The sequence below is a fragment of the Rattus norvegicus genome, chromosome 3 (genome assembly GCF_036323735.1).
Source record: "Rattus norvegicus strain BN/NHsdMcwi chromosome 3, GRCr8, whole genome shotgun sequence".
Classification (NCBI taxonomy): domain Eukaryota; kingdom Metazoa; phylum Chordata; class Mammalia; order Rodentia; family Muridae; genus Rattus; species Rattus norvegicus.
Genome location: NC_086021.1, coordinates 172,752,384 through 172,775,487, shown reverse-complemented (window position 1 = coordinate 172,775,487; position 23,104 = coordinate 172,752,384). Strand labels below are relative to the sequence as shown.

At 44.6% G+C, this 23,104-nt stretch overlaps 1 protein-coding gene across 6 annotated transcripts in view; it reads right to left on the bottom strand.

The window, feature by feature from the left end:
- Positions 1-23,104, bottom strand: part of Pkig (cAMP-dependent protein kinase inhibitor gamma) — a 67,644-nt gene that overhangs the window by 42,027 nt on the left and 2,513 nt on the right. Inside the window, exon 1 of one of the 6 annotated variants that reach the window (XM_008762470.4) lies at positions 20,365-20,522. The exons of the other annotated variants lie outside the window; for them this stretch is intronic. The gene's annotated coding sequence lies outside the window, so the exon portion shown is untranslated. Of the gene's footprint in view, positions 1-20,364; positions 20,523-23,104 lie in introns of those variants that run through there. 6 annotated transcript variants of the gene reach the window in all.

The following is a 23,104-nucleotide window of genomic DNA, read 5'->3' as shown; positions in this document are numbered from 1 at the left end:
ACAAGGAGCCTTAAGGAGGGCAGAAAGTTAGGGTCCTCAAAAATTACCAGCCAACAATCCTTTCAATGCTTATAATGAGTGCTTCTCTGTTCTTGATGAAAATTAGGGGATAGTTTCAACTCAGAGCTGACAAACTAAGAATCAGAGAAGGGGTTGGGGTTCATTTGGAGTGCTTCCTTACCCTGCAGCTTCACCCCCAAAACTGACAAGAAAATTAGAGAAAGAAGGGGATGGGGAAGAAGAAAGGGTGGGAAAAAGAAACAGAAGAGAAGGGACTGAGGTGCCCTAAAGAAGCATATGCCACAGATCCAGGAAATCTATAGAAACCTGGGGAAACTTTTGGCTTCTGCGAGGCATGAAACCAGGAGTATAGATCTCATAGGGCTGGGGTACCTGGATCATAAGACATTTTTTTGAGGTATTTGTTTAGTTTCAAGATAGGGTCTCATATAGTCCACGCTGGCCTTAAATTTGCTACGGTACCTGAAGATTGCCTCATACTTCTAACGTTAGGATTGCAGGCATGGCCTGCCATAGCCCACTTTTTCTGTGTTAGGAATCAAATCCAGATCTTTGCGCATGTCAGGCAAGTACTCTACCACCTGGTTTCATCCCCGCCCTTGACTAATTATCTAAAAAGAGGGTTCAAGGGATAAACACATGATGGTCAATTCTGCTCTTTAATTTGACTGGATTAAGACTTGGCTGGGTAATGATCGAAGTTCACTCACTGTGCACACTCTCTTGAATTGTGTATGTGTATGTCTGTGTGCATTCACTTGCATTTTCAGAGATAATTAGATCTTGAGGACTCTGACCTCATAATGGTTTAATCCTTTGATGGATTCTCATGATAGCTTTACTGGGAGTTGGTGAAAGGTAGGGGTGGGGCTAGTTGGAAGTAGGTCAATGGGAGCATGACTTTGAGGCTGTATCTTGCCCTGGCCATTTCCTGTACTCCCCTCTGTTTCCTGTGTGCTGAGAATAGCTAACTTCTGCCACATACTCCTACTTCTGCCCAAGTGCAAAGGGTCAAGTGAGCATGGACTGAGCTCCTGAAATGCTGAAGCCTTCATCCCTTATGGCTAGTTATTCATGTCAGTTATTCAATCCTACGACACTAAGACAACTACTATGCTTGAGTGTGCAAAATACACTAATGAGACTCCTCCATATCAGTGAAACACGTTCCTACTTTGCAGAGATTCCCTACCCATATATTCTATAGTATGTATCCCTTTGGGAATCTAGAGGAAATGTTTGTTTTCAAACAATTTTTCTTTCAAGGGTTCAATGGAATCTGACAATTATCTTCAGGTTTGTCAGAGATCATATCCAGGAACTCTCAGATTCTTAGGAAAACTACAACAGTTTCAATGGACATTGCTTGTTGTAATGGGTGTAAAGCCACTTCTAGTGTATACAAAAGGCACCACAATACTACCAATCTCCATTCATTCATTTATAAGTATGTGCTAGGGTCAGGTATACCAGATCCCAAAGACATCAGATCTATGCAGTGTGGCCCCTTACAGGGTTAACAATGGACCGAGGGAAACAGCAGAGCAAACAGACAACAGCAAACAATATGCCAAGATGTTAGAGTACCTCATCGAGTGACCTCCTCCCTCAATTTCCTCTTTGGCTCCAGGACTTACTAGCTACAAAACAACAGGTGGAAATGACTGACAGGAACACAGAACAGAAAAGAAAGCAATAAGCAGTCCAGAGACTATAGTGTGTGGAATGTAAAACCATGCCAGGAAGTTTGGTAAGGTAGAGCAGGTCAAGACTGGAGACTCGGTGGGCACACACCTGAGGCTTAGGTGACTCCCAGCTCCCTGCCAGATTCCTGACTTGAAACACATGCCATGTTTCTCACATAGAAGAAATATGTCCTGTGGTCACGCAGGCTCAAGACAGTTCTCCATTCTAATGAGGTACCTAGAGGTACCAGAGGGCTTGGTCAATAAGCTTCCCTTCCCAGACATTCTTCCCTGCAAAAGCTATTTAATCTCAGGCACACCCTGTGAAGTAGGGTATAGTTTTACACATCCATTTTATGCCATGGTAATAAACTGTTTAGAACCCTGGGCTGTCCCTTTTCATCAGGAACCACCATGGGGAGCCGTGAAGGCCTTCACCTACAAAGCCACAGACTAATCTCCTGTAGAAGGCCTCTTTGAGCTCCCAGCCACAACTGCCACCCAAGCCTGTCTCTGTCAAGCTAAGGACAATCATCCCCATGGGACAAGCCAGAGCTCCCCCTGCCCCCAGCCCCAGGCTAGATGCTGTCCCCAGCCAGCAGTCCCCAACTCTGTTCTCTGCTCTTTGCCCAGTGGCAGCCTAGATGTCCAAGAGTCTGAGCCCTACCCTACAACCCTGGCCTTGTAGGAAGCCCAGGGACCCCTGAGACAGCCCTGGCTTTCCCACATCTCAGACTGTGCTTCCCCACCCCAGGAGCAGTGCCTTGGTGCTTCCCTACAGCCCAGTACCTGCCACACAGGCAGCATGGGGTAAGTGTGGTCAAACTCCCTGTGTTCAGCCTCCCCAACATCCATGCCCTGTGGCAGGACTGAGGCAGGCCTACAACCCAAGAAGCCTACAATGCTGCCATGGTTAAACACCCAGCCTGCTCTCCTGGTAGACTGGTGAACTCTAAGAATATCTCCAAACAAGAATAAGAATAGGTTTCTTGGGGCTCACAAGCAGAATCAGTCCACAAAGTGCTTGTTGCACAAGCAAAGGGGCCTGAGTTCAGACCCCAGCATTACCCTTAAGAGGAGAAGCCAGGGTACAAGTGATTGAAATCCTGGTGTTGGGGTCGATCTAGGCCGGCCATGAACACAGTGATCCCTCTGCTTCTGCCCCCTAGTGCTAGGATCAAAGGTGTGTTCTAACATACTCAGACTCAGATACTCTGTAAGTGGTACTTCAGGAAAAAAGAATTTGGGGCTGGAGAGATGGCTCAAGTTAAGAGGACTTGCTGCTCTTGTTGAGGACCCAGGTTCGGGTCTTAGCACCCTCATAGTGGCTCACAACTGTTCAGAGCCCCAATTCCTGGGAATCTGACACTTTCTGGCTTTCCTGGGTACCAGGAACGGTAGACACACACACACACACACACACACATACACACACACACACATACACACACACACACACATACACACACACACTCACTCTCTCTTTCTCTCTCTCTTTCTCTCTCTCTCTCTCTCTCTCTCTCTTTCTCTCTCTCTCTTTCTCGCTCTCTACCTGTCTTTTAAGCCAAAGAAATCAAATTAGCTGTCTAAAAGGAAAATTTTTTTGAGATTTATTTTTTATTTTATATGTATTGATGTTTTGCCATCATGTGTGTCTGACTCTTGAGGCTGCCAGAAGTGGGTGTCTGATCCCCTGGAACTAGAGTTTCAGACAGTTGTTAGGCTCATGTTACGGGTGGGAAACCTGGGTTCCCTGGAAGAGCAATCAGTACCTTTTCTTTTCTTTCTTTCTTTTCTTTTCTTTTCTTTCTTTCTTTCTTTCTTTCTTTCTTTCTTTCTTTCTTTCTTTCTTTCTTTCTTTCCTTCCTTCCTTCCTTCCTTCTTTCTTTCTTTCTTTCTTCCTTTCTTTCTTTTGAGACTTTTTGAGATTTCTCTGTGCAGCCCTGACTGTCCTAGAATTCATTCTGTAAATCAGACAAGCCTCAAACTCAGAGATTCACCTGCCCCTGCCTCCTGAGTGCTAGGATTAAAGGTGCACACTACCACTGACCAGCTCCAGTTAACTTAGGCACCGAGCCATCTCTCCAGCCCCTATCTTTTGAAGTTTTAATAATATATCACCTACTGTGTGGGTGTATGTGTGTGTGTGTGCAGACATATATATGTGTGGAAGCCAAAGATAACACATGTGTATATATGTGGAAGCCAGAGGACAACTTTTGAGTTAGTTTTCTCTTTCTACCATGTGGATTCCAGAGTTTGCACTTTTACCTACTGAGCCACCTCCCCAGCTCAAGAGAACCCTTTTAAGAGTTACACGTGGGGCCGGAGACAAAACTCAGTGCTCCGAGCTGCTTGCTGTTCTTGCAGAGGACTGGAGTTCAACTCCCAGAATCCAGCTCCAGGGAACCGCTCGCTTCTGAATTCCACCAGCACCTATTCACATGTACACATACACACATGCAGATACACACACACACACACACACACACACACACACACACACACTTTTTAAAATTAGGCTGGCAGTGGTGACACATGCCTTTAATCCTTTAATCACTTGGGAGGCAGAAGCTGGAAGAGGGACCCACACTGTTGGAGGAGAGAACTACTCTACGGTTGATGCCAGTCTGTCCTACAAAGTGAGATCCTGTCCTTTTTGTGTATATTTTAGATTCTGAGGTGACGAAAAGAATTTTTTAAAGAAAAATTGAAAAGTTGACTTAAAAAGCATGGGGTTTTGTAGTACCCAAGTGGATGGAATTTTTATTATTTCCCCTTATGTCTGTTCTCAGGTTGTTTGTTTCTGTGGTATTGAGACTAAATCCTGGCCCTTATGCATATGAGACAAGATCTCTGCTGCTGAGTTATAGTTCTAATACTTTAAAAATATATAAAATATTATTTTAGGGCTAGAAAAATGGCTCAGTGGTTTATAACACTTGTTATTCTTGCAAAGAACTTGGGTTCGGTTCCCAGCACCCACATCAAAGGGCTTACAACCCCTGAAGAATATATTTACTTCATAAATAAATCTTTAAAGTATGCATTATTTATTTTATTTGGAGACGGGTTTCAAGTTGATCAGCTGACCATTATCAGTCTGTATTCCAGACCCTGAACTTTAAACCTTCTACCTGGAGGTTTGAGTGTTGGGGTTAGAAGCATGAAGCCCAAACCTGTCAAGTCTCATTCTATCTGATGTTTATTTCTCTGTATTTCTTTTATTTTTTGTGGGGCTGTCAAAAAGAGAGAAGGTAAGAGTTATCATTTCGGTACATTATAATGGATGAACTATAAATGTAAATTTCTAGAGGTTGAAAATTCAGCCTTATGTTGACTAGAGTGGGTGTTCTGCTTTGAATGTGCATTATCAAAGATTTCTTTTTAATAATAATTCCTGGTGTTGTGAAGACATGGGAAAATAGAAGTCAAATGGAAAAAGCCAGGTCTGATAATTCATGACTGTAACTACAACACACGTGAGGTTGAAGCAGGCATACTGCCATTGGTCTGAAGCTAGCCTGGGCTAAAGAATGAGGCCTTGGGCTGGAGAGGTGGCTCAGTGGTTAAGAGCACTGCCTGCTCTTCCAGAGGTCCTGAGTTCAAATCCCAGCACCCACAAGGCAGCCTACAACTGTCTGTAACTCTAAGACCTGACACTCTCATATAGACAGACATGCATGTAGAATACCAATGCACATAAAATAAAAATAAATAATAAGTTTTAAAAAATGAGGTCTTATCTCAAAACCAACAAACAGCAACAATAAAGATATACTTTTTTCTTGGCCTGTTGTGGCAGTCTTGTCCTATAGCCCAGACTGACTCACCAGAGCCCAAGGTAGCCTCCAACTCACTCTGTGGCCAGCCCTGGCCTTCAGTCAATGATCTTCCTGTTTCCACTTCCTATGTTTGCAAAGCTGGGTTGGTCATGTGCATCTATACTCCCAGTGTGCCTACAGTGAGATCAGGGAACTCCTGGACCAGCTAGCCTTGTTTATGAGGCAATGAACATGAGACTCCAGTCTCAAACAGGGCAGAAGGTGAAGACAGACACTTGTCCTAACTGGAGCAGCAGTCCTCCAACCTCCAAACACTGTGTCACTGTGCCTACACTTACACGTAAATACACACATGTGGTACCAGCTGGTTAGAGTAAAATACACCTATAAACCCAGCACTTAGGACATGGAAGAAGGCAGATCACAGAGTTCCATGCCAACTTGGACTATATAGTGAGTTCCTGGGCTACAGAGTAAGATGACATCTCAAAGCAAAACTAAACTGGTTGGTGAGATGGTATAGCAGATAAAAGTGCTTGCCACAAAGAATGAAAACCAAGTTTGACCCCTGGGACCCAGATGCCAAAAGAAAAGAACTGACTCTTGCAAGTTGCCCTCTGATTTCTACTCTGTGGCACACATGTGCCCTATACACATCACATAAGAAACATGCACACAGATATAAATAAAATTTAAATACACATAGGGTTATTTTTTATTTATATTTTTGAGACATGGTGTAATTAGTCACTGTTCTATTGCTGTGAAGAGACACCATGACTAAGGCAACTTATAAAGAGACATTTAATTGGGGCCGGCTTACAGGTTCAGAAGTTTAGTCCATTACCATCATGGCAGCATAGTGCATGCAGCCAGACATGGTGCTGGAGAAGGAGCTGAGAACTCTACATCCTGATCCATGGGAGATGGTTGTACAGGGCAGACAGAGAGAAAGAGAAACAGACGGCCTGGAATGGGCCCAAGTGGCATATGTTCTCCAACAAGGCTGCACTTCCTAATTCTTCTCATCTTTCAGGTAGTGCCTCTCTAGTGACTAAGCATTCAAATACATGAGCCTGTGGGGCCATTCTTACTCCAGCCACTACACATGTGCTCACTGTATGGCCCTGGTTGGCCTGGAACACTTTGTAGACCAGGCTGGCCTTAAACTCATAGACTTGGGGTTGGGATTTGGCTAGGTGGTAGAGCGCTTGCCTAGCAAGCGCAAGGCCCTGGGTTCAGTCCCCAGCTCCAAAAAAAAAGAAAAAACAAAAAAACTCATAGAGATTCACCTGCCTCTGCTTCCTAAGTGCTGGAATTAAAGCCATACATATATAAAGTCGTTTTTATGTTCCTTTGGGCAGTATATACAAGCATGTGCACACTCTGACATAAATAAAAGATTTATATTATTAGAGTTATTTGTGATACAATAAAATGGAAACACATCTGGCTACTACAAGCTAAGGAGAGACACATGCTGCAGTATCCTCTAAACCATTTCTGGACAGTGCTCCTAGACTCTACATTCCTCTGCCTCAGTTTGCTCTGCCCAGCCTGTGCCTAATACTGCATAAAACAAGAAAGCCTCCTGGGAGTCTGAGGCAGGAGGATCTCAGATTTGAGGCCAGCCTGGGCTACACAATGAGGCTTTGTCTCAAAACAAAACAGAGAGGAATCACAAGGCAGACAGTGAAGAGGAGGTGGAGGGTCCTTGACTCCAGCCCTGACTCAGGCTGTCCTGGAAGGAAGGACCCAGACACCAAGGAGGAGAAAGAAAGGGAAAGGCAGGGTAGGTCCCAGAAAAGAAAAGAAAAGAAAAGGAAAGGAAAGGAAAGGAAAGGAACGGAAAGGAAAGGAAAGGAAAGTAAAGGAAAGAAAAAAAGAGAAGAGAAGGGGGGGGCTGGGGATTTAGCTCAGTGGTAGAGCGCTTGCCTAGGAAGCACAAGGCCCTGGGTTCGGTCCCCAGCTCCGAAAAAAAGACCAAAAAAAAAAAAAAAAAAAAGAGAGAGAGAAGAGAAGGGAAGGGGGAGAGGGGAGAGGGGAGAGGGGAGAGGAGAGAGGGGAGAGGAGAGGGGAGAAGGAGAGGAGAGGAGAGGGGAGAGGGGAGAAGGGGAGAGGAGAGGAGAGGAGAGGGGAGAGGAGAGGAGAGGAGAGGAGAGGAGAGGAGAGGAGAGGAGAGGAGAGGAGAGGAGAGGAGAGGAGGTCTAGAAAGGCAAGGTAGAAACAGTACAGAGCATGAGAGGGGACCGTGCTCCTGAGTCAGGAGACAGCCTGAGGAGTGCTGAGCCAAGGTGAGAGGGTTTACACGCCTAGATTCAAGGTCAATGCATACATACACAACTAGTTCTACACCAACATAAAAGCCTGAGTCTGTCAGGCTCTGGAGAGACAAGAACTTCTTAGAATTCCGTTATTTCCTAGTGTTTTTATTTTTTTATTTATTTTTTTTCTGGAGCTGAGGACTGAACCCAGGGCCTTTCGCCTGCTAGGCAAGCGCTCTACCACTGTTAAATCCCCAACCTTCCTAGTGTTTTTAAAATACTGTTCCTATAAGTTTTTGTTGGTGGTGTTGGTTTTGCTTTTTCCTTCCTTCCTTCCTTCCTTCCTTCCTTTTCTTTCTTTCTTTCTTTCTTTATTTTTAAGAAAAAAAAAAAGAAAGTTGAACGGTCCTGTATCTCTCAATGCCTTTAAAAGTTTGTTCATTCATTTTTAACAGAAATTGAAATACTTCCTAAGCCAGACATGGTGATGCACACTCATAATCCTAGCTATTGGAAGGTGGAGAGGGATAAGAAAGGAAGGAAGGGGGGCTGGGGATTTAGCTCAGTGGTAGAGTGCTTACCTAGGAAGCGCAAGGCCCTGGGTTCGGTCCCCAGCCCCGAAAAAAAGAACCAAAAAAAAAAAAAAAAAAAGAAAGGAAGGAAGGAAGGAGGGGGAAGAGGAGGAGGAGGAGAATGAGGAGGAGGAAGAGGAGGAAGAGGAGGAGGAGGATCAAGAAGACAAGGACAAAGCGGACAGACTGACTAGAGCTGGGTGTAGCTCAGTGGTACAGAGCCCTTGTCTGTAAGGCCTTGGGTTCAAGCCCAGTGGAATTGGGTCAAAGAGTGGAAAACATTTACAAAAATAGCAGAGTAATATGTTAATGATTTCTGGTTCCACATCAAAAACCCTCATCTTAAAACAGAACAGTAAAATGATGCCAAGTTTCAGTAAATGTACAGCTCTAAAACCTAACAATATGTTTGTATACTTGGAAAGGGAAAGAAGGAAGTCTCAGACAACAGAAACAATCAAACCCACAGTGATTCTTCTCTGCTTTGTCAATGGAGTGGAGAGGGAATCCCATCTCTGTACTTGGTCTCTCCCTGTCCACTCCTTTGGTAACTTGAGGGGGTTGGTTCCAGCCTTCTACTGTGGACACTGGGATTGAACTCAGTTCAGCCAAGTACAGGAAGTGCTTTTGGCCACTGAATATCTCAACAGCTTTATGAGTCTTTCTTCAAAATGCAGGCTCTGTGGAGGCTTTTCAGGGACACTTGAGGAACTAGTCTGTGGTGCTGCTCTGTCTGACACTTGGGCTCCTACAAAGCATTGAGGGGTTTGTCGTCAAAACGCTGACCAAGAGCCAAGAGCCTAGTGTGTTCCTAAGCAAGTATCCGTGCCTATGTGGCAGGACAGGCCCCTCTGCTCAGCCCTGTTTCCCATGGCCATGTCCCCAGTTCCAGCTATCACTCAGTAGTAAGGTAGAGCTCCTTCCCAATGGCCTTCCATAAGGTTATGTGTGGGCTGCTGGTTCCCTGGGTGCTCGTGTATTTGCCATGAGTTTTCTGTCATGAGCAAGCTTTATTCGGGTTAATGAAATTCCCCCACTTGCTTACTGGCCACGGTTTTCTTTGTGACCTGACCTTGCTAGCATCTGTGTATATATCTGTGTTCAGTGTAACACTCACTGTCACCTCAACTCCTTTCAGTTTCACCCAAAGCAAGCTCTTCCCCTCCCCCACTTCAAGGCTGCCAGTTATGGCTTTTTAAAATCTTGAACCTTCCTCAGCTATCTTACCCCTGGCCTTTACCATTTCTCAGCTTCTGTGCCTTCTCCTCCAGGAAGCCTTATTCCCTCACCTCCGCCACATACGAAAGCCCACATGCAGGCCAAAATGACACTGCTCCCCTTTACATCTATAAAGCATGTGGACTGGGGTTGTAGCTCAATGGTAGAATACAGTCCTAGCACGCAACAAGTCACTGGGCCCTACGTTCACAACAGGGTAACAGTAATTAGCTCAAAGGATGGGTGATAGAGGAGGAGACAGGTCTACTCAATTGTCAGGCATGACAGCAGGTGGCCCTGGGGTTTAGTGCATCTCAGATGATCAGCAGAACACATTTAATGAATGGTAAATGAAGAAGACATAAGGATACTGGCCATTCTGCTCTGTAAGCCCTCCCCATTTTGTTCCTCAGAAACACTGTCAGAATTCTGCTCTGCAGTCTTAAGCCCAGCACGAGGACATCAAAGCCCTGGCTCCTATCTCAGAGGAAGAAAATTCCAAGTCCAACAGAAATTACGGCGGTGGCAGTTATAAGAGAGAGGCTTCACCCATACACTTGTCCAATCACTCAGCCCACTTGTCTAGGCAAAATTCTACGTAATATGTTTGGCTACATGATCACACTGACTATACCAGGGTGGTATAAACTTTAGACTGCATTGGGATGAAATCGGTGATAGCTTTCGACCTTGTAGAGTTTTTTTTAAAAAAAAAAAAAAAAAAAAAAAAAAAAACACAACTAATTCTGAATTCCCTAAAAAAAAAAAAAAATCCCCTCCTAGGCAAGATATCCTTATGAGGCAGTGGGAAGGAAAATGAGGGTGACTCAGCCTGAGTCAAAGCGAAGAGAAAGCACTTCTGGTAAACAGTTGCTCTTTTCCAGACAGGATTAGGATTACCCAAACCCCACTGCTAAAAATACACAGATAACAGGTGGTATACATTATATAAGTGCTTCCAAAACAGACTTGGTCACTGACTCTAAAAAGAGAACAGTTAATAAGAGTCAGCCAGGCCTGACTCTCCTTGGAGGAGCCCCAGGAACAAGCAAATGTCTCCACTGAAGCGACAAAAGCCCCTGAGTGTTCCCACCGCTCTGTATCCTCACAGCTTTAACTCTTTACAACCAGTCCGACGTAGGCTACTGCACTTGCTCCCTCCTGCTGTGGATGGAACCCAGGATCCCCTAGAGCTAGACAAGAACTCTACACTGTGCTATACCCTCAGCTGTGAGACATGAAGCCCACACAGCCTGGATCTCCCACTCAAGCAGTCCTACTGCCACGCCCTCTTCTTTTTGTCTGTTTTCATTTATTATTACTGGGAGAGGCATGTGTCACAGGCTGCATTCTGGATGACAATTTTGTGGACAATTTCGTGTAGATAGGTCTTGCCTCCCATCTTAATATGGGTTCCTCAATAGGAAATTCATTTTCCCAGGCTTATATGAATAGCATTTATAACTGCTCAGGCAATGCATGGTACTCCTGCCATAGCCTCCCAAGTGCTAGGATTACAGGCATATGAAGGGTTCACTTCAAACAGAATGCTTCATCTGGTAGCAACTTCTGTGCCAAGACAAAGGAGACAGTGGACCCAATCAATTCCAAGCTACAAAAGCTATAGGATCATCAGGGCATGACTGATCGCAGTGCCACATGGTGCCACACGGTGCCTCATAAACATACCCAAAGCCCAACACATGCTGCCCTCTTTCCCTTTCCAGTAAAACCATCATTCAGTCTGGATTCCTTACTTGAAGGATCAGTCCGATGAAATTAGCAGAGGATATTTCAAAGCCCTCACTTGCCCTCCCCAGGCTTCCCTCCTCCCAGACACCCCTTTGTTCTCTTTATAACATCAGTTCCTCCTCCCTACCCTCTGCTATCTCTTGCTATCCCTCTTGCTGGTTTCCCCTCTCTCAGAGAGCCCTGGCTATGTCTAGTCTATTCCTCTTTCTCCCAGGTACATCTGGCTGTTCTCTCTCTCTAAACTATACTATGAACCAGTCATGTTAGCAGTTTCTTTATTTTGCCCCTCATATACATCTGGTGTGGAAACCCAGGATTTGACTCTCCTAAGGTATGGATCATTTGTTTCTGCTGGCTTCTGCCACCTACCGCCTAATTGACTCCAAACCCTAGACTGCCTGCCTCTTCAGCCACTTCTCCCACACCTTCTCTATCCACTTGTTTCTGCTAGCCTACTCAGAATCGTCTTGGTCTCTGGCTCCTGGACCTGCTCTGACGTGCTGGGCACTGACCATACAGAAAGGCTATGTCTCCTGTTGGCCCGGTACAGTCTGCTACATGATTCTCCACTATGGCTTAGAGCAGAGATGCTAAGGCACTGACCCCCCAACCTATCTCCTGGAATCCTTCAGGTGCAGTTCATATCTGTGAACCTCTTCTCTTAAGCCTTTCTGATCTCCTCTTTGCTCTACATTTAAAGGTTGTCTTCCTTCCTGCTTGCTCTATCCATGAGCGCTCTCATCCAGAATTAGATTCACTGACTCCTCACCTGCCTTCTCTAATATTTGTCCTCTTCAGACACAGGGATTTCATTAAAGCCTCACTGTGTTTCTGCAAAAGGTTTTGCCCCAGTACAGCTCAATGGCCAAAAAATGGCACCCTTGACTTCCAAATTTCAGACAACTATAGCTATTGCTGTTGCAGAAGCAAACAATCCCACAATCGCCTCTGAAGCCCCCTCTGCTTCCTGCTCCTGTCTTCTCTCTGAGCCTCTTTGCTCTGCTCACTCTAGCTGCTCTCTCTGACCCTAACTCCAGTTTTACAGGAATTCAAATGTCTCCTGGGGATGGGTAATATTAAACATTGTTACATGCTGTTCTAATTTAAAAAAAAAAAGCTAGCTCTGGAGTTGGGTTATAGTCCTGTCTCTCCAACCCAAGCACAGCAAGCTTGTTTAAAAGCTTCCTCCAAAATCTCTGTCTTGGATCAGGTGGGCCACCCGATTCTGTAACAGAGAAAATGAAACAGAACACCCCTCCCCCAAAAAGACACTATGTGCTTTAAAACAACCAAGAAGTAAACTATTCCCCAAAGAGATACTGCTTCTTGTCTCAAAGCCCTCCTCTGGGTTATGTTTAACTCTCTAAACTCTTGCTAAAGTGTAAACTTTGTTTTAATCTCAGGATTTGTAAGTTCATTGGGTGAAATTTAAAATTGGTAAAATCTGTAACAAAAAGTTATCTTAAAACTTGTAAAAACAGGTTGATAGCTTAAAAAATCTATGCATAGTTAATCTTAATTTCTTACACATGCTTGCATGTAACAGATCAACTCTTATTTTAAAACATTGCTCTGCTATCGCATCCTACTATACACAGGACTCAGATCCCCCTTTTATGAAAAGTAGAACTTACAAACAGCAAACAATTGATGACTGAGGCTTATAAACTCTGAAGGTTGTAAAGGTCTGACCACCTAAGCCATGTAGAGTTTATGATTGAGGTCTGTAAATTTTCCGTGTCCGTTAAGGCTCATAGAACCTGACTTGAAGGTATGTCTAGCCTGTCTGTCTTTACTGACTGGGTAAGCTTTATCTACTGGTATAAACTGAGTCATACAAGAAACCGTGTATTCTATGGAAGCAGACTGTAAAAAGGTCCGAAAAATAAGGCTCCCCGTCTTTTTATGGGCTGTATTTACAGTTTAAAGTTTCATTTTAATGCTAAAGAATCGTCTATTCAAAATTTTAAGGTGTAAACTTAACAGGAATAAAACTGAACATCCTAATCTTACAAAAGCTACTGACTTGTAAACTGTTAGAGATAATTAAGACAGGCAAGTTAGCCAGTAACCTTATAAGTGATCAATGTGCTCAGAACTATGTTTATAGCCATGCTAAGTACAAATGGAATTCATTAACAGGACACGATTTAGCCCCCTGTATATGTTGTCAAGGTCAAGCCTAAAACAAGTAACTAAAAACTGTAAAATTGGATATACAGAATCATTAAGATAAGTGGTTCTCAACCAGTGGGGCATGACCCATTTGGGAGTCGAATGACCCCTTCACAGGGTCTCATATCAGATATCCTGCATATCAGATGTTTACATTATGATTCATATCAATAGCAAAATTACAGTTATGAAGTAGCAGTGAAAATAATTTTATGGTTGGGGTCTTCACAACATGAGGAACTGTATTAAAGGGTCTCAGAATTTGGAAGGTTTAGATGATATCCCTCAAACCTCTCAGAGAGCTACTAAATATAGCATTTAAGATGTTTAATGAAAAAGGCTTCCCTGATAGAAATACCCGCTTCTGGTAGCAGCAGTTAAGGTTATCTCCAAAGAAGACAGGCAGCAGTGAACTCCACCTGGGCCTTGCGTCAAGTGTAGCAATGCTGGCCAGTAAACAAAGAACTGCCCCAGACCTCACCAGGGCCCACCCAAACTGTGGACACTGTTGGGTTGACTGCCAAGGTAGGCCAGGTCCCAAAGTCTTCCTTCACAGGAAAATCTCTCAGACCTTCTGGGTCTGGCATCCGAAGGGTAATGCTGTCCTGTGTGACAGCCGAAGACTTAATGCTGTCCTGTGTGACAGCTGAAGACTCACAACCTCTGCCCCCAGCAAAGTCATCCAGATTGAGATCATGAGGATCCCAGGCTGGCTTTCCAGGTGCTGGGCAAGTCTCTGTCGTTTTGATAGAGGCCGTTTGATTTATACTTCCCACTGAACTTTATATTCCTCAGATCTCTATGATGGGGTTGATACAATACAACAAAGCTTCATTTCGAAGCAGCAAGCCAACCTCAGCCAGTTCCTCCCCAGGCAGCAGAGAACGAGGCAAGGCACACTTCACAGAAGGTCCTTACAGCTGGGAGTGAAATGATAATTTTCTGTGCTTTTCAAAGATTACTATATGGATATATTTAAGTGTGGTAGTGGCTGATATTGTTTACATCTGACCCAAGCTCGTGTTCTGAGCACTCTTAAGAGGTGGGGTCTGGCTGGCAGAGGTGGGTCATTTGGGGGGCTGGCCTTTGACCCACCCAGGTTCTATCTTGTGTTGTTGGCTTGTCCCTCCATGTGAGGAGGCCCTCTGTATACTTCCTGTAACCATGAGCTCTGCCATGACTTCCCCACATGACAGGCTACAACTCTCTGGGACCATTATCCCAAAGGAACAGCTCTGCCCTTGTTCTGTCAGGCATTTTTGTCACAGCAGCAAGAGAAGTAAAAACCACAGTTGCGCTGCATCCTGATCATGAAGATGGACTATCGCTTTTCAAGATGTTCTTATTGAAGGAGACTAACAAAGGGGCACATGATCCCTCTCTGTCACTTCTTACAACTGCATGTGAGTATACCATTAAACAGACTCTTTAAAAAGTTTACCCCAGCTATGGAAAGAAAAGATTTGTCTATATGTACAGTATGTATGGATACAAATCTTATAAGGGTAAGACGCTAGGTATGGTGGCTCATACCTGTAATCAGCTTTGAGAGACTGAGTCAGTAAAAATGATTCCAGCTCAAATTCCTGGAACTCAGTTCCAGCAGCCTACAGACTGAGACTCCGTCTCAGTAACAAAACAAAACAGGTGTAAGGACGTATAGCTCGGCACTTGGTACAGTGCTTGCCTAGCCTGCATGAGGCCCTGGGTTCAACTCCCGGCATTCCATAACCTGTAAACCTAGCACTCATGGGATACAGGCAAGAGGCTCTAAACACCTGAAATGCCAATATGTGGGAAGGGGGAAAAGAAGAGTGAGTTCAAGACCAGTGTGAGCTATGTACAAAGATCCTGCGTCAAAGCACATTAACCAACCTCCTGGAAAGGAAGACTGAATACAAGTTCACCTTCAGGAAGACACCACTAGAGGATGACCAGAGATGATCTGTCCCAGCTCCCTTGAAAACAAGTATCCACCAAATACACCGAAGTCACAGGAAACAAAAGTGTGTGTGGGGGGGGGGGGGGACGGACAAAGACCACTACATGCCAGTGTGGCTGTACTTTTTGTTCGTTGGGGTTTGAGGAATATAAAGTTGGGGTTTAATCTCCTTGAAGTTCATAAATTACAAGATGGTATGAATGAATGACAAATGCTAAAAAGCCAAACTTATGCTATCAAAAACAACAAATCAATGTTTAAAAAGTCAAGCCTAAACAAAACAAAACAAAACCAAAAAAACAAGAAAAAAGAAAATTTTAAGACTTCTTGAGCATTTGGGTCTCATACACTGGCCTTGGGGCACGGGTTTCTGTGACCCAGGGATGTGAGGGCTGTCTTGTCCAAACAAACACTGCAGACATTTATTAGACCAGCAGAGTAGTCCACGTCTCTTCCCACAGAACCAAATGCTGCTTATCTGGGACAGATAAGTCTGTTCCTGTTTGGAAGGATGTTCTGCATAATCAGAATTCTTTGTAGCACTGAGAAGGCAGTTGGTTTAACTAAATTTTTGTTTAAAAGAAAAAAGACTGACTTTCCTACAGAAATCCTGGCTTTGGGGAAAGTAACACAGTAGTCTGTGGATTACGGCGTTATCTTTAATTAGGGGTTGACAAATGACTGTGAGAAATGTGGACAAATAAGGATACTATTTATATTTCAAAGACAGTGAATCAGATTCTGCTACAAAAATTTCCCAACACTGCTCCTTAGCCAAGGAATACTTGGAAAAATTATTTTTATTCCTTTATCAATTTGGTTGAGAAGAATTTGAACTCCAGTGCATATATGGACAAGCTGTAAAGTGAAAGTGTTTTCATGCTTTAGAAATGAACATTTTAGCAGGGCTCAGTGGCACATACCTCTCATCTCAGTACTTGGCAGCAGAGGCAGGTAGGTGGATCTCGGAGTTGGAGGCCAACCAGGGGTACACAGTAAGATTCTATACTAGATAGATAGATAGATAGATAGATAGATAGACAGACAGACAGACAGACAGAGAGAGATAGAAAACAAAAGAGAAAGAGAGGGGTGGGGAGGAAAGAAGGTAAAAGAAACAGTTAACCAGGCATGGAAGGTAGTGCATGCCCATAACTGCAGTACCCAGGAAGACTCTACCGTACATTAAGACCAGCTGGGTCTACATAGCAAATTGAGACCAACCAAAAATCCATAGAGTGACTCTATCTCATAGTTAAATAATAAAACACACTTCTGCAAATGAAAAACAGAATTAATTGTGTTATAAAGTTTATCTGCTGTACTGACAAACAGAGCTTGGGAGGAAGCTTATGAAGTCTCAGAACAGAAAACCATACAAGGCAGTAACTTAACACCCCAAACATCCCAAGGGTATGATTCCCTCAAGGTCAGAATACTCTGGAAAACTGTCCTTAATGTTAACTCAGAATGCATTTACATTACTACCTGCCATGTTCTGATGGGTTAGATGGCTTAGATACTCTTAGCCCCATTCTCTTATAAAGAAACTCTAGTTTGGGAAGGGTGGCACTTAAGGTCACTTAGTTTAGTGCCTCAACTGCCACACTTGCCTTTCTGTCTCCTGCAGGGCAGTGCTGACCACAGAGCCGGCAGCAGTGGCACCTAAGTCACACTCCCCATGCAGTGGGCGTTGCTCTTTGCACTTCTGTATCTCAGCTCAGGTAGTGTGCACAATAATCCTTCACTAAAGGCAAGCTGGCCTTTCTGTGGGCCACCAGCCTCCTCTTTGTCTGCTCTGCTCATCTTACATGCCCTGTATCTCTACCCAGATAATCAAAATGGCCACCCTACAACCCAATGTTCTCTCCACCTTCATCTCAAATCATAACTCATTCTAAAATACTAGTAATCATTAAGCTGGATAGTGGGTAATAAGGACTGCTTTTTACTATCTGCTCGTATTTTATTTAGGTTAAAAATTACCTCATAAACATTTATGGTTTTACCCTACCACAAAATTTGAGGAACTGAAGAAGCTTGATGACTAGCCTCCTAGCCTCCACTAACAGTGACTTCAAAGACAGTGTTTCTAAAGAGGGCTCTGCAGTAAAAAAAAAGGGGGGGGGGGCATTTGTCCCAAGAACAAAGATTGATTCCCCAACTATGTGTAAGGCTGGGTAAAGGTTCATGGAGGAACTCTTGTCCTCACCAAGCTAAGAATTGATTAACACACACACACACACACACACACACAGAGAGAGAGAGAGAGAGAGAGAGAGAGAGAGAGAGAGCGCGCAAATGTAATTATGGAAGGGACTAGTCATTGTGAGAAATGTTACAAAAAGAAAAGTTCAAAGTGCTACAGGAGTTAGAAAAAGAAGGAAATTCCATTATACAGAACTCTCCTGAACTCTCCAGGGCAGTCCAAACTTTTGACATATCAAGTATTATTTAAATTCAGTAAGTGGCTCACAGAAGGGTGAGTGCTAAACACAAAATCGGGTCTGGAAAGCCACCTTCTCTTTTATGGCATCCTGGTGGCTTGCAGAGAGGGATTGGGGATGTAAATTCTTCTGCAGTCTCTGGATCAAAACAAAGATTAGAGAAAACGTGTGTATGAATGTGTGTATATGGGTGTGTGTGTGTGTATGCGCCCTCGTATGCACATATAGGTGCTCACACATTCAGAAGCCAGGTTTTGTGTGTGTGTGTGTGTGTGTGTGTGTGTGTGTCTAAGACAGTTAATTGAACATGCCAATTCAGCTAGACCTGCCAGGGATTCTCCTGTCTCCACTTCCTCCGAGCTGAAATCACAGACATACGTGGCCAGCTTTTACATGGGTACTGAGGACTGCATTAAGGTCTTCAATCTTACCAGGCAAGCACTTTACCCACTGAGCCATCTCTCAGTTGACATTTAAGGGGTTAAAGATGCTCAGTTAAGAGTGCATGCTATTCTTTGACTCTCTAGCTTTTTGTTACCAGATGATGCTATTCAAGCTACTGGAGAAGAAAAGAAAAGATGGTAATGAGTTTGCCCAACACCCAGACCCTGGATGCTACAATATCAACCTAGTGTAATAGTGGCATGACTGTCACGGAAGTAACCAACCACTTTCTGATTCAATTTGAGGCCTGCTACACAAGAGGAAGTTGGTGTCTGATATTATAAAACTGGTCAAAAAGCCATGGTGGAGAGATCATATTTGTAGAACCTTCTTTTGTTGTTTTTGCTAAAATGTTCATGTTGTTAAATTGCCTTCTAAATGTCTCTATCTCTACATCCGTGGCGCTCAGCCTTAGTCAGAGAAGCTCCTTTGTAGTAGGCAGTGGCTAATGAAGAAGTCATAACTGTCTGAATGCCGAGAATAAGTGACCACGAGCACTGAACACTGAACAGACATCTGTGTCACACTCCCCATGCCCAAGGTTCGAGAACACTGCAGAGGGAGAGGGGAAAGGGGTGTTAGGAGCTACAGGAGGAGGAGGAGTGTCATGAGATGCTGTCTTCTGAACATAACATGGCTTTTAGAGTCATGCACTACAGCAGTGGATACATTGGCAAATCCTGCACAAGATCAAAACAACAAGATCAGTCAACATCCTCATCAGACAGTACTACCAGTTTTGGACTCTGGTCTCTGTCTCTGTCTCTGTCTCTCTCTCTCACACACACACACACACACACACACACACACACACACACACACACACAGGGGTGGGGGGATGGGCAGGAAGGTGGGAGGGAGCATGCTGGGGACATAAGGGGAGGGGGAACAGAGGAGCTGGGAATCCAGCATGTGAAGACTAGGGGCTCGGGGTGCGGCTCAGTTGGCAGGGTGCTTGCCTAGCCTGCAGGAAGCCCTGAGTTTGATCCCCAACACCACAGGAACCTGTATATCATGGAGCACACGTCTAGCTACAGAAGCTCAAGGTCACCTTCCCTTGCTTAGAAGTAATTCACTATCAGCCAGGCTAGAGATTGTCTCAAAAGAAGCATGGGCCCAGGGCTAAGGGTATTTATTGCTCAGCATTGTATCATTTGCCTGGCCCTGGCTCCTTCACTTGGGAAGGAAAGGTGAATGGGAGGGGAGGGAGGGAGGAGAAAAATATAGAAAGACATAGAAGGAAAGCCGAGGTTTTACACCTAGGACACAGGTTCCAGACGAGTCTCGGCATCCTCTCATCTAACGTTCCCCTCTGAAAACAGGAAGGACCTTCCCTTCCTCACAGGGCTGCTACAAGGGGAGATGAGACTATAGGCTTGTGTCTTTCAGAAATCGGAAGTGTTGAGATATTTACAAACATTAGTGTAACACCTGGCTCCCTCCAGATGCTCTGAAGCACATCTCAGGATGTAGGTCTAGAGGAGGTGATGGGGTGAAGTCATCCAGACTGAGAATTCTTTGTTCTTTCTTCATTCATTCATTCAATTTTAAGATTTATGTTTTGAATTTAATTTTTTTTTAAGAGACAGGATCTCACTATGTAGTTCTAGCTGTCCTGGAATTCACTATGTAGACCAGGCTAGCCTCAAACTCACAGAGATCCGCCCACCTCTGCCCTGAAAGTGCTGGGATTAAAGGCATATGCCACTACACCGTGCTAAGACTCATGTGTACTTTTAATTGTCTTTATGTGTGTCTAAGTGCAGCTCCTCTGGAGTTTAGCTACGATCTGCTGTGGGTCTCCGGATGTAGGTACTGAGAACCAAAGTCAGCTCCTCTGGAAGAGCACTATCCATTCTTAACCCTGAGCCCTTTTCCAGCTCAGATCCTGAGAATTCTTGTTTCCTTAAAATGCCCAGCACTTGGTAAGCAGAAGTAGCAAGATTAGCAGAGTTCAAGGTCATTCCTGGCTACAGATAGAGTCCTAGGTCAGCTATTGCAAAACTTAGAGGGTGGGGGAGGGGGGAGATAATATGGCAGCATGGCCTGGTGTGCATACCTTTAACCACAGTATTCCAGAAGCAGAGGTAAGTGGCTCTCTGAGTTCAAGACCAGCCTGGTCTACATAGTGAATTCAGGCCAGCCAAGGCTGCATAGTTAGACTCTGCCTCGATGATGGTGGTGGTGGTGGTGCTGGTGCTGGTGCTGGTACTGGTGCTAGTGATGATGATAAAATAAAATGAGGTACTGAATCAAGGGCTCTTTCCCCCATGAACTTACAGCACAGACATAAAGTGCTTCCCTTCCTCACACTCTCATGCATCACAGCAGCATTAAAGTCAGCAGAGCCAAAACACCGAAGCAGCCCAAGACTGCCATGATGGAGATGGATGAGCCAAGCACTAGAAGCACAATGAAAAAAAAGGAACCAGGGGGCTAGAGAAATGGCTCAGTGGTTAAGAGCCCTGATTGTTCTTCCAGAGGTCCTGAGTTCAATTCCCAGCAACCACATGGTGGCTCACAACCATCTGTAATGGGATCCGATGTCCCTTCTGGTGTGTCTAAAGACAGTCACAGTGTTCTCATATAAATAAATAAATCTTTTTAAAAAAGGGAAAAAAAAAGTAAAAGTAACCAGGCTTGGTGGCACATACTTTGTAGGCTCAGAATACAAAAGGCTGAGGCAGGAGGACTGCTTTGAGTTTGAGACTAGCTACATAATAAAACTGTCTCAATAAGAGGAAAATCTGGCATGTTCTAACAAGGCTGAACTTTGAGGACACTATGTTAAGTGAAATAATTGATCACTGAAAACAAAGGACGAGTGACTTCATTGCTGAGGTATCAGGAGGGAAGTGAGCAGTCAAGCAAATGGAGATTGTTTAATGAGTATAAATACGAGTTATGGGGAAGGTTGGAGTGATGGCTTAGCAGCTAGAAGCACTTGTTGCAGCTTTAATCCCAGCACTCAGGAGGCAGAGACAGGTAGATCTTGAGTTCAAAGTCAGCCTGGGATATAGAGCAAGTTCCAGGACAGACAGGGCTACACAAAGAATCGCTGTCTTGAAGAAAAAAGAAGTACATAGGTGTTTTGCCTACATATATGTCCATGGACCATGGGTTTACCTGGTCAGAAGAGTGTCAGATCCCTTGGGACTGGAGTTACAGATGCTGGAAATTGAAACTGAGTCCTTTGAGACAGCAACAATTGCTTTTCTTCCTTTTGAGGGTGTGAGGATTTTAAGACTGGGGTTCTCTCTGTAACCCTGGGTGTCCTGGAACTCCTTCTATAGATCAGGCTGACCTCTAACTCAGAGATCCGTCTGCCTCTGCCTTCCAAGTGCTGGGGTTAAGGGCTTGTGCCACCAGGATTTCTTAATTATTTCTCCAATTATCTCAGCACATAATATAAAAAGAATAAAATTACACCATCTAGGTTGTGACCAAGAGTAAAAGCTCTGAGTAGGGAGATGCTGCACAAGCATGAGGACCTGAGTTTGAACGTCCAGCACCCACAGAACAGATAGATGTCCACGGGGCTGAGGGATGGCTCCAGACTAAGAGCAGTTGCTACTTTCACTAAGACCCCAGGTTTAAGTCAGCACCCACATGGTGCCCACAACTCCAGCTACATCTACAGGTACATATGCATATGAACACACCTGAGGCAAACACACGGGAGATAAGCATAGCTGCACATGCCTGTAGCCCCAGCACTGTGGGGGACGGAGGAAAGGGGATCCCTGCGGCTTGCTGCTGCCAACCCAGCTCTAGGTTCAGTGAAAGATGGAGAGTGATGCAGTAGAACGTCACACCTGCACACACGGGTGCACACACCATGCACACACCATGCACACAAAGATTAAACGCTCTGGAGTCCTCAGCAAACCAAAACACAGAACCCAAATATTCTCTGATCTGGGGTAAGCATTTTACCCCATAGTTTTCATCCATAAGCCGAAGATCATAACAGAACGTCTCATAAGGTTTTTATAAAGATTATATTATTGAGGGATTTTAGAGTGTTTGCCTAGAACCTGCAAGGCCCTCAGTTCAATCCCCAGCAACCTGTCCCATCAATGACAAGGTTATATTGAGATCAGTGGAAGAGAAGTATGTAATAGACTAGTTTAAAAAGGCCTGCTATCTGCCAAGAATGACAGTGCCGTTTGCTCTCCACACTCACACCTTGGTCTGTGGATGTGCCCTGCCACCAGTGCACTTCTGGTGACAGTAACCTCTGCCTAAGGCTATGCTCTCCTCCCTTTCAGAGACAGTTGTGCTATCGAGTTTCCCCTCCACTCCCATGTCTTCTCAGCCGTTCCTCCCACCAGCTCTATGCCAACTGCATTTAAGTTGTCTCCCATGCTTTAAAGAAAAACCTTCCCTACTCCTCAGTCAAGCTCCAGCCTTCTCCCTCCCTCCACAGCCATCCTGCTCGAAGCTGCCTACGCTCTGTCTTCTCACATCCCACTCTTACCTCTTCCCACTGATCCATTACACCGAAGCTTTAGAAGCTGGGACATTAGAGATTCCACCCCCGCCGTTTTGCCACATCTGCTCAGTCAGGTCCCTAGTGACCTCTGGAACTTATTTACTCAGATGGCACCTTCTGACTTTAACTGTAGGCGCTGGCCACCTCAGTCACATCTAGTAAAGATGGTCTCTGCCTCTGGTCTTCATTACCACACATTCTTGGTTTCCTTTTACTTCCAGAGCCATTCCTTTTGGTGTCACCTAAATGAATGGTTCTTCCAAGACTACGCAAAGCAGCAGCCCTCAGATCTGGGTCTTAAAAA